This window comes from Aotus nancymaae, unplaced genomic scaffold (assembly GCF_030222135.1).
Source record: "Aotus nancymaae isolate 86718 unplaced genomic scaffold, 86718_ANA_hifiasm-v0.15.2.pri h1tg000014l, whole genome shotgun sequence".
Classification (NCBI taxonomy): domain Eukaryota; kingdom Metazoa; phylum Chordata; class Mammalia; order Primates; family Aotidae; genus Aotus; species Aotus nancymaae.
In genome coordinates this window covers 55,738,895-55,750,935 of record NW_026988425.1, presented here as the reverse complement: position 1 = coordinate 55,750,935, position 12,041 = coordinate 55,738,895, and the positions used below count along the sequence as shown (strand labels likewise).

The following is a 12,041-nucleotide window of genomic DNA, read 5'->3' as shown; positions in this document are numbered from 1 at the left end:
CCAGGTTTGCTGGCAGCTGTAAGTCACATATCCTTTTTAAGTTCCACTTTCCTTACCTATCGAAAAGCAATCATCAATGTGAATTTCACCCTCTTTTCTCTAGTCCCCAAGGCTGATTCCCCCAAGCTCCTGGAGGGCTGAGAATCCCTGGCCCCTACTGGCACTACAGAGAAGTGTTTACACCCCACTCTGGCAGCCAAAATTCAGTGTGTCTTTAACCGTGTCTTTACCCTCTGTCATCCCACACATAACAAACACACATATAGGAAGAAAAGGAATGTGTTTGTGGTGGATATTTCTCCTCTTTCCTACCCAGTATCCAAGCATCCTCCCTAAGCTGAGGTGAGGAACAGAAGCCATTTCCCCCCTGGAGAACCAGGAAGGACACCTCCTCTCACTCCCTAGAAACAGAACAGCAGGCTGCTGACCTTCGCCCGGCCACCAGTGCTCCACCCTGAACTCGAGATTCCAGAACACTAGACAGAGGCTTCAGGAGGAGAGAGATTTCTCCTTAAAAACACTGGTAGAACTGAGAGGAGAGTAGGAGGCCATGGGGAGGGCCCTGCAGCAGGTTCCAGGGGCTGTACGAGGTGTGGACCTGAGCTGTACTTCTGTCCCCTGACCCTGGCTCCTGATGCTTTTCTGAGCTGGTTCTCCAGCCTTCGGTCAATTCCATATGCTACTGGATAGATAGCCTTCCAATAAATTCCCTTTCTGCTTAAGTTAACCAGATGTGGGGTCTGTTGTTTGTAACTGAGGGTCCTACTTGATACTGTGAAGATATAGCCAGAGAGGAAACTACCCCAAAATATATATATATTTTTAATCTGCATACACAAATATATTCATCACAGCATTATTTAAAACTCTGGAAATGGGAAACCACTGAACAGTAGTGAGATGGTTAAGTGGAGTCTGATCCATTCACTCGGAAAAGCAAGCAATCATCAGAATAATGGGTATGAAGAGGATGCAATGACACAGGAAAAGCTCCTAAGATCGACTGACAAATGCAAACAGGATAAGAAATTGAATGGGCAGGATGTGCCCCCTCCCAAGAATATAAGCTCCCTAGGAGCTAGACTTTTGATCTATTTTGTTCAGGGTCCTATCTCCAGCAAGTGGCAATGGTAGGCACTCAACTAACACTTATGGAATGAATGAATGAATGAATGAACGAACTATTTGCACAGAGGAGGGGTGAGTAAAAACACCTTCAAATGCTATTGGTGACGATTACAGGTTACTCAGATCTTTTAAAGCTGTTGTTCTTTTTCCTCTATTTCCAGCATTTCCCATCATGTGGTTTTATTCATTTTCCTGAGAAGAAAAAAAATGTTTTTCTTAGCCCAAACCACTGGTAGGTGACCCAGCTTCCCTAATATTTATGTCCCCTCTTGAGAAGCCTAAGTTGCAACTAAGCAGGGTGGTAAGGGCAAAGGAACATTTGCTCTCCTTGCCAAGTAAAAATGCTCAGCTGAAGCAGTCATTAAGGAGCCCGATTCTGCTGCCCAAGTAAACACTGCCTTCCCGTGGGCAGCGAGTGCCAAGTGACCTCCACAGGCCCTGGGCTGGAGTCTTGGAGCAGGAGAGTCTGTCTGGGGCAATAAAGTGTCGCCAGGTGTCCAGGCCAAGTCAAAGGCCTTCCTGCTCTCCCCTGCTCTCCTCCGGTTGTCATCTCTTGCTTCCTCACCCGGGCTTTGTCATCAATCCATGCACACTGCAGGGTCTGAACAATGGCAGACTCAATAGCCAGAGGGAGTTCAAAGGAGTTGATCGCCCCTTCAGATTGGCATTCAGCAGAGGCCGTCATGAGCTTAGCAAGTGGGATCCTGTTCCACCTCAGAGTGACTAAGCAGGGAAGCGGAGAAGTCAGCACTCCACAGAAGTCAGGAGGTTGGCTTCAGGCTGGCCATGAACTCTCACAGCAGGAAAAGGCAAAAGGATATTAACTAGCCAGGTGAGCTATGAGGAAATGAAATCTGCTGCAGATCGCTGGGCAGGGCCAGCTGTGCACACCTGCTAAGATCACCATCTTATGACCACCACTGGCTTACACTCACCATGATATTCTCTTTCTCTCTCTCTGCCTCTCTCATACATGCACACATTTTCAGCATGATACAATGAGAATAAAATCATGCAAAGGAAAAGGTGGAACATGGAGAAAAGAAGACACACATAAAAGCACAGACCTGCAAAGGCTCTGATTCACTAACTTCATGCCCCTTTTTTACCTGCTCATATCAAAACATGCATCATCCTGGTTGGATCTAACAAAAAACCACAAGCCCCCGGATCCAGGGCACATCCTGCAGGCATTTTTTTTTTTCCTTTTTATAAATAGTGCTGCAGTGTTTAGTGGGTTGCTCACAGTTCAGGACCACCTGGGAGGCAGCCCCACTCGACACTCTGGGTCCCAACTCTGCCGGGTCTCTTCTCCAAACTCCTAGGGTATAAAACCAGTTGGACAGTGTCCCCTCTTTAGAGCTCTGAGTCCCAGCACTATGTGATCCCTCCTCAAGCTGTGGAGGTTCCGCACCAGCCTAGGAACACTCTCCACCAGAGGCCTGTGTTCCAGCTTTGCTGGGCCCTTCCTGTAAGCATCTAGGTTCTATGAACCCCAGTTTCTTGCTTTGTTTCCCCAGCCCTTTTGGGGTGGTAGCTGCTTCCTGCAGTTTCTATTTCTGAGATACCTCAGGGTTCCTTTTTTGCCTTTGCCGTCCTAATACTAGCCTAATAATTCCCTCTATTAAATTATCTCTGTTAAAATAGCTATGTGAGCAACTCCTTAAATAATGTTTACATGATCAAAAGACTTTCTGTAGTAGTATTAACAGTTTTGGTTTCCTTGGTTATTTTTACTGTATTCGATTTAAATTAAAATTTATTGAATTTTTTCCAATTATGCTTTAATTTTATAGTCATTTAAAAGAAAAACTGGCTGGGTATGGGGGCTCACGGCTGTAATCCCAGCACTTTGGGAGGCCAAGGCAGGTGGATCACTTGAGGTCAGGAGTTAGAAATCAGCCTGGCCACATTGTGAAACCCTATCTCTACTAAAAATACAAAAAGTTAGCCAGGCGTGGTGGTGGGCGCCTATAATCCCAGCCACTTGGGAGACTGAAGAAGGAGAATTGCTTGAACCCAGAATGCAAAGGTTGCAGTGAGCCAAGATCACACCACTGCACTCTAACATGGGGATTAGAGCACGTCTCCATCTCAAAAAAATAAATAAATAAAAATTTAAAAATTAAAAAAAAAACCTATGGTGTTTTCCTGATTGGACTTTTACTGATATAGGAGAAAAGCTAGTAGGAAAACATTCAACCTGCTAGTGAAGGCAGGCTTCTGGGTGCTTTGATGGAGTGATCCATCCCCTTGTCACCAGGGATGGGAAGAAGAGCTTTACATCTGTTATGTTTAAATGATATTCCTTAAGAAGCAGTGTTCAAGAGCTAACTAAAGGTTACCATCCACTCAGCTGCCCAAGTTATTGACCATGTCTTACTTAGATTCTGAGGAGTTTTAGGTACAGTTAAATAGTGGAGGAGTATATGGCCTTTAAAATAGCCAGGGATTCCAGAAGAAAATAAATAAATTCTGAAGAAAGAGGGTCTAAGTAAGGAAAAGAATACCCAACAGTAAAGAGAATGCTGTAGAACAAATATACAGAAGGAATTAAGCAATCTAACTATTCAAAAAGACCAAAGGGAGGCCACCACAAGTCAAGCGGGGGCGGCAACTATTAAAATCACAGGTGGTTGCAATAACCACACATACATTCGGTGCTGAATTTCCAATCCCTATCTCCTTACTTTGGGAGCAATTAGTCTCGGGTGAAAAATTGCACTTGTAGCTAATTGCACCTGCAATTACCTACTTCCGGGTGCAATTAGCCACTTGAACCTAATTCTGAGTGTGCAAGTGTTTAATTGCATATGTGAGGAGGTGATTCCAGACACAGTTAGTTGTGCCCTCAGTCTTTGCACCTGCAACTAATTGTGACTAATAAAACAAGTCTTCATACAAGTCAGGTTGAAGGTACATATGGTGACCCTGTTTGGAGAATCAAGAATTGGATAGGTTGGGCTAATAGAGGTACAAGTGTACTAAAGAGAACAAAGGGACAAATTATTTAGTAACTGTCATTCTTTGGATCTGTGGTTACATTACCCATGTCCCTTCCTGCAATCTTGCTCCTCCCAGACTACAGAATACAAAGTCAGCTGATTAAAGGCAGGCATCATGCCTTAGCTGACATAGTTCTTTGTGAAGGTAACAGTAATTCTTCTGCTGACATTGAGGAGCATCCATAAGGTGCAGGTCAGAATCACATTCCAGCTAACTCTTCATTATTTGTATTAACTCTGATGAGGTTATTCAAAACACTGGGCAACATGTATTTATTGAACTAAGTCATATCATGAATCCAGACGTTAGTAGACATGGCTCCTGCCTTCAATTTCATGTCAGTTCCACAAATAATCATTAAGTGCCTACTATCTGCTTGGCCTGTCGAGATGCTCATTGGTTATTAAGAATATTCAACTGTTCTGTCTTTCTACAAATGTCTATTGATATGGTTTGGATGTTTGTCCCCTCCAAATCTCATGTTGAAATGTGATTCCCAATGTTAGAGGTTGGGCATGGTGGAAGGTGACTGAATCATGAGGGCAGATCTCTAATAGTTTAGCACCATCCCCTTGAGAATAAGTGAATTCTCACTCAAGTTAGTTCATGAGAGACCTGGTTGTTTAAAACTCTGGGACCTCCCCCTTTTCTCCCTCTTGTTTCTGCTCTCACCATGTGACATGCTGGCTCCTCATTGCCTTCTGCCATGATTGTAAGCTTCCTGAAGCCTCACCAGAGACAGATGTTGCAGTCATACTTGTACTGCCTGCAGAATCGTGAGCCAATTACACCTCTTCTTTATAAATTTTCCAGTTTTGGGTATTTCTTTACAGCAATGCGAAAACAGCCTAATACACCTATTTAGCAGGCCCTCTTGGAGCTCACATTCAAGTGGGAAAGTTGGTTGCTAAACAACTGTTTATACAATTAATGTCTTCATTACAGGGGCTGGGACAGTACACAACTAGAGCCCGCCCTGGTAAGAGTTTAGGGTAGGGTGTTCCGAAGAATTGATTCTGTAGCTGAGATTTCAATAATCACTAAGGGCTACTTAGAAAAGAGAGGGAGAACAGGCTCCAGGCAGGAGAAATGAAAACGCCAAGGCTCTGAGGCCGAAAGGAACTTCCCAGAGTTGAGAACGGAAAGAAGGCCAGCGTGGCTGGAGAGGAGTAATGGGGGAGAAGTGGTTGAAGCTTATGTGATGAGTGGGAGGAGTTTCCTCTAGGTTCCCAAAAATGTGCCTCATGAAAGAACCCTGCCAGAATGAAGGGCATTTCGGGGCCTCTCAACCAAAGCCAAGAGGGAATCTTAATGTGAGATTTTTTTTGTCTCTCTTCCTCTAATCTCACCAATACCAGTCCGAATCCTGGAAGAGCCAGAAGAGAGATGAGGTAGAGAGAGAATAAAATTGCCAATCAATCCCTCCTTCCCAACTGCATGAACCTGAGCTTCAGCTGAAGTCAGTAACTTTGATTTGGAGGTGAGATTGAAGTTTGACATTAAGCTGAACTGGACCTTTAACACTGAAAAGAAGCATCATTATCAGAATTGAGGATGTTCTAGTAGTTGGAAGTAATTCAGAAAGCCAAGACATCTGCATGAGATATCTCTAAAGCATGGGAAGTAGGGACCTGCCTGAGCCTGCCTGAAGCCAGGTGGGAGAAATGTACAGCCTCTTTGAGCCAGCCTATTCCATGAGCCAGAGGTACACAGGAACAATGCACATGACCCCCCAGAGCTGAGGTCCCCCAAGGCACCAAAAGTCCACAAAGATAAGAAGTACTCACAAGATCTGGACAGAGGGGAGGGACCAGGAATTGCAGGAGAATGATGAGAACACAGGGGAATGAAGTCCACTCTCTACTGGATGGGAGGCCTCCAGAAGACTGGCCTGGCTAGAGCAGATGTTCTGAGATGTAAGAAGCAGGGTTGCATGGTCTTGAATGCCAGGCAATAGGAGTTAGGAGCCTCTCGCATCAAACCCGGCTTTTCCTCCAGATTCTGAGCAAGCAGCAAAATAATTTGGTATGAGCTTAAAGTGAGAGGTTTATCTACCTGAGCTCCCTTTCAGGGCTGAAATAATGACATTTTCCCCAGTCTTTCTTCTCCATATATTGTCTAGTGGAGATGATGATAAGTCATCACTGTGTGGATACTACCTCCTCATCCCAGTCCCTTCACCAGCACTCCGGGCCACGATGGTACATGTGCAGTTCAAATCTTCAAGGATTGGGGGAGAGCAGTAGAATTCCTTCTTTTATACCTTTTTCTCTTTTGGCAAAGACTAATTCAATGCTCACCAATTAGATTATAGTCACATCACTGGATTCTAGTCAGGCAGCCAGTACAGGGCTGGCCTCTAAAACATTCAACACAATCTTCCACCCATTCTCCCCTTCCAATTCATGAGACTGAAAATAAAGGACTCTGCGGTGGTGGAGAAACGTGACAGCAAGAATCTGCGTCCCTACTCAGAGAGGAGCATCAGACCCGCATCAGACCATAACACGAGCAAGAAAGAAACTTGTGCTTGGTTAAGCCACTGAGATGGGGGTTTACTCATCACTGCAGTGCAGCCTAGTCTATCGTAACAGATCTGTCCACCTCCGATCCCAGCATTTCCCATCCTCTGATTTCTCTCCCTTCTGTACTCTCTCTGTGACCACCTTGGCCTCAGTCATTTTCTCACAGCAGAGTATTCACCGTTGCAGCAGAGGCAGGGGAAGAAAACCCATGAAGGGAAGACCTGGGCCCTTCTGCATTGCCTCTCACCTTGGCCGTTCCTCTCTCTGGAATGCTCTTCCTCTAGGATGTTCACTCCTGCTTCTCTTCAGTGGAAGTGACCCTTTCTCAGAGAAGGTTGCTGGCACCACCCACCCACAGCAACTTCTCAACACCATACTACTGTTTACTGCCCTCATAGCAGTAAATTATTCATGAAATTATCTCATCTGTTTATTGTTTTTCTCCCTGTAGGATGTCATCTCCACCTGAACAAGGACTAGGTTTTGTATGTTGCTGTTCCATTAGTGCCAGGACATGCCCACCCCGGCTCAGTAAATAAGTGTTAAGGGAATGAATGAATAAGTGAAAGGCTGTAAACACATTGACCTCCAGGTTATCTAGTCTCACTCCCTTTACAGATGAGGAAATGGACTCTTTTCCCAGAAAAGAGGAAACAGAAAAACAAAGGCAACTCTCCCACGCTAGCTGTTTCTGGAGCGCTGAACTTGGATATGATTTATTCAAATGAAAACTCTTGAGGAATTGTTTCAGAGGGATCCATAAAACAAATGTCATTTTTACCTAGAGAATTCACCCAACCTTCCAACCAATTTCAAATATAGTTCTTTAATGCAGATTTGATAAATTTGAAATCTCTTACACAAAGCCATTTATCATCTAATGTGTGCCTGCCCTGCACCACAGTTTAAGTTATAGCTTTTTAATGGGGTAAAACATTTCAATGAAATCATCAAAATACCTTAAACCAAAACTGCTTATAAGATATTGATGAGTTTCAGGCATTGATTCCACCCCTGAAAACATCAACCTTGCCATTGGCACAGTGGGTACTTCTAATAAAAGCAGCCAAGGAGGTGTAATGAGTATCTAATGAACCATTTTGTATGTCTATGTCACTTCTCGAATTGGAAATAAATCAATGAGCCTTACAAAATGCATATTTTAGTGATATCTCTATAAACAATAATCTTGTTTTTCTATCATGACTCAAATGTCATTCTTTTTATAATACAACTGAAGATTTAATGATTTATTATATAGGTTGCCTTCACCATTTAAGCTCTAGGTTATGTGTATATATAATACATATATATATATATTATGTTTAAGCTCTAGGTTGTGTGTGTGTGTGTGTGTATGTATACACACACAGACACACACATATATATACACATATACACACATAACCTAGAGCTTAAACGGGGAAGGCAACCTAGTCCAACATTTGATTTTTAAAATGTCCTTGTATGTAGAAGCTCTGTGGGTCACAAAAGTAAACCAAAATGCCCATATTCCAGGAGCAAATATAGGGGCACATGAATAGTAACTAGTAAACAAGTCAGATGCTTCCATGAATACAATACCAGGAGAAGGCCTAGATCCTGTGCCAAGGGCTAAATGAAGACTAACAGAGGTGATAATCCTGCTTTACAGGAGCCTTAGCAGAGCCCATGCTCATCTGGGCCAGTCAGACCAAGGCTGCTCTCCTTGGACTGGAATAAGCTCCTTTGGGAACAGCGTGGTATGTTCACCTAGAGACCTCTTCCTGCCAAAGGTTTCAGCTGTGATGTCCCACCCGCTTCCTCAGCTGAATATGGGGAGTGGGGCAAGTTGCTTCCCCTCCTGTTGGCTCAGATCCTATGACCCAAAGCTCTGTCTCCATCTCAGTAACTTCCCTTCCAGAGGCCAAATATAGCCATCCCTTTCCTGGCTCACTAAAATTCCAGGCAGACTGCTGTGCACAGTGACAGACAGCCAAAGAGCATCTCACCAGCCCAGCCACAGCCAAAAATAACGGCCACTTGGTTAGCACAGACTGAAGGCTTTTTCTTTTTTTCTGTTGTTGAGACTTCGTTCTGAGTTATTTTTTGTTTTGGTTTTGGGTTTTGTTTTGTTTTGGTAGTTTGAAAGTAAACAGAGTAACTGAAGAAGTGGCTATGCCAACTTCCGACATGAGGCTCCTGGGTTTAGTGCCAGCACTGGTGGGTCATGACCAGAAAGGTACTCACCTCTTAAATCTCCTCAGCCGCCTACACAAAAGGAGGGGCTGACAAGTGCGTTTCCTCCTCGCTCTGTCCAGCAGTGCCTCCTGCACATTCCAGGTCATGCTGGGACCCAACCACCATCCTGCATTTTCTCTTGGGTCTCCTGGAAGGAAGACTGGGGGAGGCCCTCCTCTGGGCTGGATGGGGACATTTCCAGACATGCACCCATAATGCTTCTGGGCAGCAGACAGGCCCCACCCCCTGAGCTGTCAGTTCGGTGCCCTTCACAAGTTCTAAAATGCCTTAAATTATTAATTTATTTCTTTAAAAATACCAGTGCTCAACAGCAACCAAGCCCACTATTGATCTACATTGTGACACAAGGCTCTTGTCAACCAGGTTTTTTGCAGGCCAATGGACACATTTTGTTAAATCTTACCTAGCAGTGACATGAAATTAAAGCATGCTAAAGAGATTTAGGCTGGCAAAGATGATTGTCTTCTCCATGCCCTGTTTCCAAATGCAATGAATAATAAGCAATTTTGCAAAACTATAACCTTCAATTGTGGAACACCTTTGTACTTTTGTTCTTCAAAGGCAGAATGTTTTCTGGAATCATGTTTCTACCTGAGGAAAAAAAATACTCCTTCAATTTCTACATGTGTGAGGATATCACACAGATATATCTCATTTCTTGTCATGTTTTATGCTGTCCCAGGACCAATAAATAATTTATGCATTTATCAGCTCTCGTGTGTGTGTGTGTGTGTGTGTGTAGTGTGTAATCTTCTGTGTGTTAGTGTCAAAGATGTCTTCTATGTTAACGGAAAGCAAGCAACCTCTTGGGTGTTTCTCCACCATGAAATTAACTTTGCATCTTACCTATCAAATAAGGGGAAAGTGAGAACAGGTCCCTGCTCTTATAGAAAACTAAATGCTAGTCTACAACAGAGAAGGAGTTATAGTAGGAATTTCACATTGCATATCTGCTGAAATTGCTCCCCTCCCTTATTTTTTTTCCAAAGAAGGTCTTTATTACTCCAGGGCCACTTAGATTGTAGAGGGAATATGGCTCTTAAATTTCACCTTGTTCTATTTAAGTTGCCTTTCTTTTGCTTCCACCTTGGAGTATTTATCATGCCTGTCGTTAAGAACTGCTTCTGAGCCCTCGCAGTGCCAAGCCCAGGACCAGGTGCATGCGTTTGGCAGTCCTCACCTCCACTGCCATCCACAGGCTCCAATTTGGATTTAACTGTGGTCATCATTCACACCTTCATGGCAGCAAGATCTAGGGTGCCACCAACATGATGACAGGCAGTGAGCATGAGCACTGGAAGAAACTTTTTCAGCAGAGTCACGTGGCTGCACCTGGCTTGTTCTTGCTGTTCTGTGCCTGCCCCTCCTCTCCACCCATCTTCCCCATTTGGAAGGCTTCTGTGTTTCACCAATGCCATGAGAGAAACCCCAGACTGATAGAATCTGAGAGGAATGGATCTCAAAAATAATCTAGTCCAAACTGCTCATTCTAAAAATAAGGAGGTGGAGGCCCAGAGGGGTTAACTTCCTTGGCCTCACTCACACAGGTAGTTGCTGGCAGAGAAGAGACTGGAACTAAGTATTTGAACCCACTTCCGAAGCTCTTTCTGCCATACCAGTGGCTCCCAACATTTGCTGGCACAACCCACAGTCAGAAGGAAACTTTACATCCTAATCCACACATATGCACACATGTATGCAACTTATACAAACATTTTACAAAACGATGCTTACTCTGTGACACACTTTGATCTTTTCTGTTGTAGTAGATTCATTTTAAAATATTCTTGAGATTGCTTAACAGCACGTAGACTCAAATCGGAACAGTACAGAGAAGATCAGCATGGCCCCTGCACAAGGATACCATGCAAGTTTTTTCCCATATTTTTTGTACATTTACCAAATGTTACACTTCTTTCCAGGGATAACATTTAAAGGTATACAGTCCTACAGTTTGCATTTTTCTTAGTTAGATACATCCACTGAATATTTAGGAGGGCGGGAGTTGAATTCGATACAGCACAGGTTTCTTTCAGGTCTAAGCATCGTGCTCCTGGTCAGATGATCTTCCTGTCTAACCTGTCCTCCAATTAGAATGATCTGAAAGACAGAATAATCTAGCAGGGAGAACACTGGACTGAGTCAAGTCCCAGCATTCAGTCCTGGCTCCACCAACTGCTAACTGTGTAACTTTGGGCGAGTTTCTTCTGGGTTCCGTTAACTCATCTGCATGATCAAGCTGTTGCTAACTGACAGTTCTGAGGAGTAAATGAAATAATGCAAATTAAAGCAATAAAAAGCTCTATGCACAAGACTTGTCCTGGAATAGCAATGATCTTCCATTCTCACATTTCAGAGAAATATGGTATCTAAAGAGGTTTCTGGATTCTCATCAAAACACCTGCACAATGTATTATGAATAAATTTGGTAGATTAAAGAAAAAACATACCCCAAAACTAGCTTATTTTTAAATGTTTTTGCAGGTGTTTGAAGAGGAGAGGATCACTCTAAATCTTGAAGATGTTCAGCGTCGAAAAGTAGAAGTCATTGTGACCAAAGATGATGCCACCATGCCCTTAAAAAAGTCTCAAATGGAAAAACACGTTCAAGAAAGGTCGATACTATTGAGTATGAATGAACACATAGCAAAAAATTCAGATGGAACAGCCATGCCGGGGCGGTGGGACAGGTGAGGCTGAGTGAATAAAAAGCAGCAGCCCCAGACACACTCAGGATTGTTCCAGCTGCTTTCGAAGGAGGCTTCTTTCTAGGAATTGGCTGGGCTTGGTTTCAGTGTATTCCAGTTTGGGACTCATGAATTCTAACTAATAAAGGTCAAAAACTGATACAGAAATTGTTTTATAAACCACTCAAAATGCCCATAGCAACCTTGACAAGATAGGAAGTTAGGAGGGTCCCTGGCAGCTGAGGACATGGTGCAAGCCCCTCCAAAGTTAGTTGTGAAGCCCTGCTCGGAGATCTTCGGCTGCACGGGGAAGAGGAATGGTGAGCAGGGCGCAGGCATCATTGTCACTATTATGGTAGGAAGGGCTGCTGCTCCTCTGCCTGAAACAGAGAAGAAGGTGTCAGGAAGATCCTAAGAGGAGGACCCTGGCACAGGCAGAGTAGGTGGAGTTGGC

The 12,041-nt window shown here is 43.8% G+C and overlaps 1 pseudogene; it reads left to right on the top strand.

Moving 5' to 3' along the window:
- The first annotated feature begins 10,693 nt into the window (after positions 1-10,693).
- On the top strand, positions 10,694-10,789 carry LOC135274980 (U6 spliceosomal RNA; annotated as a pseudogene).
- The last annotated feature ends 1,252 nt before the right edge of the window (positions 10,790-12,041 follow it).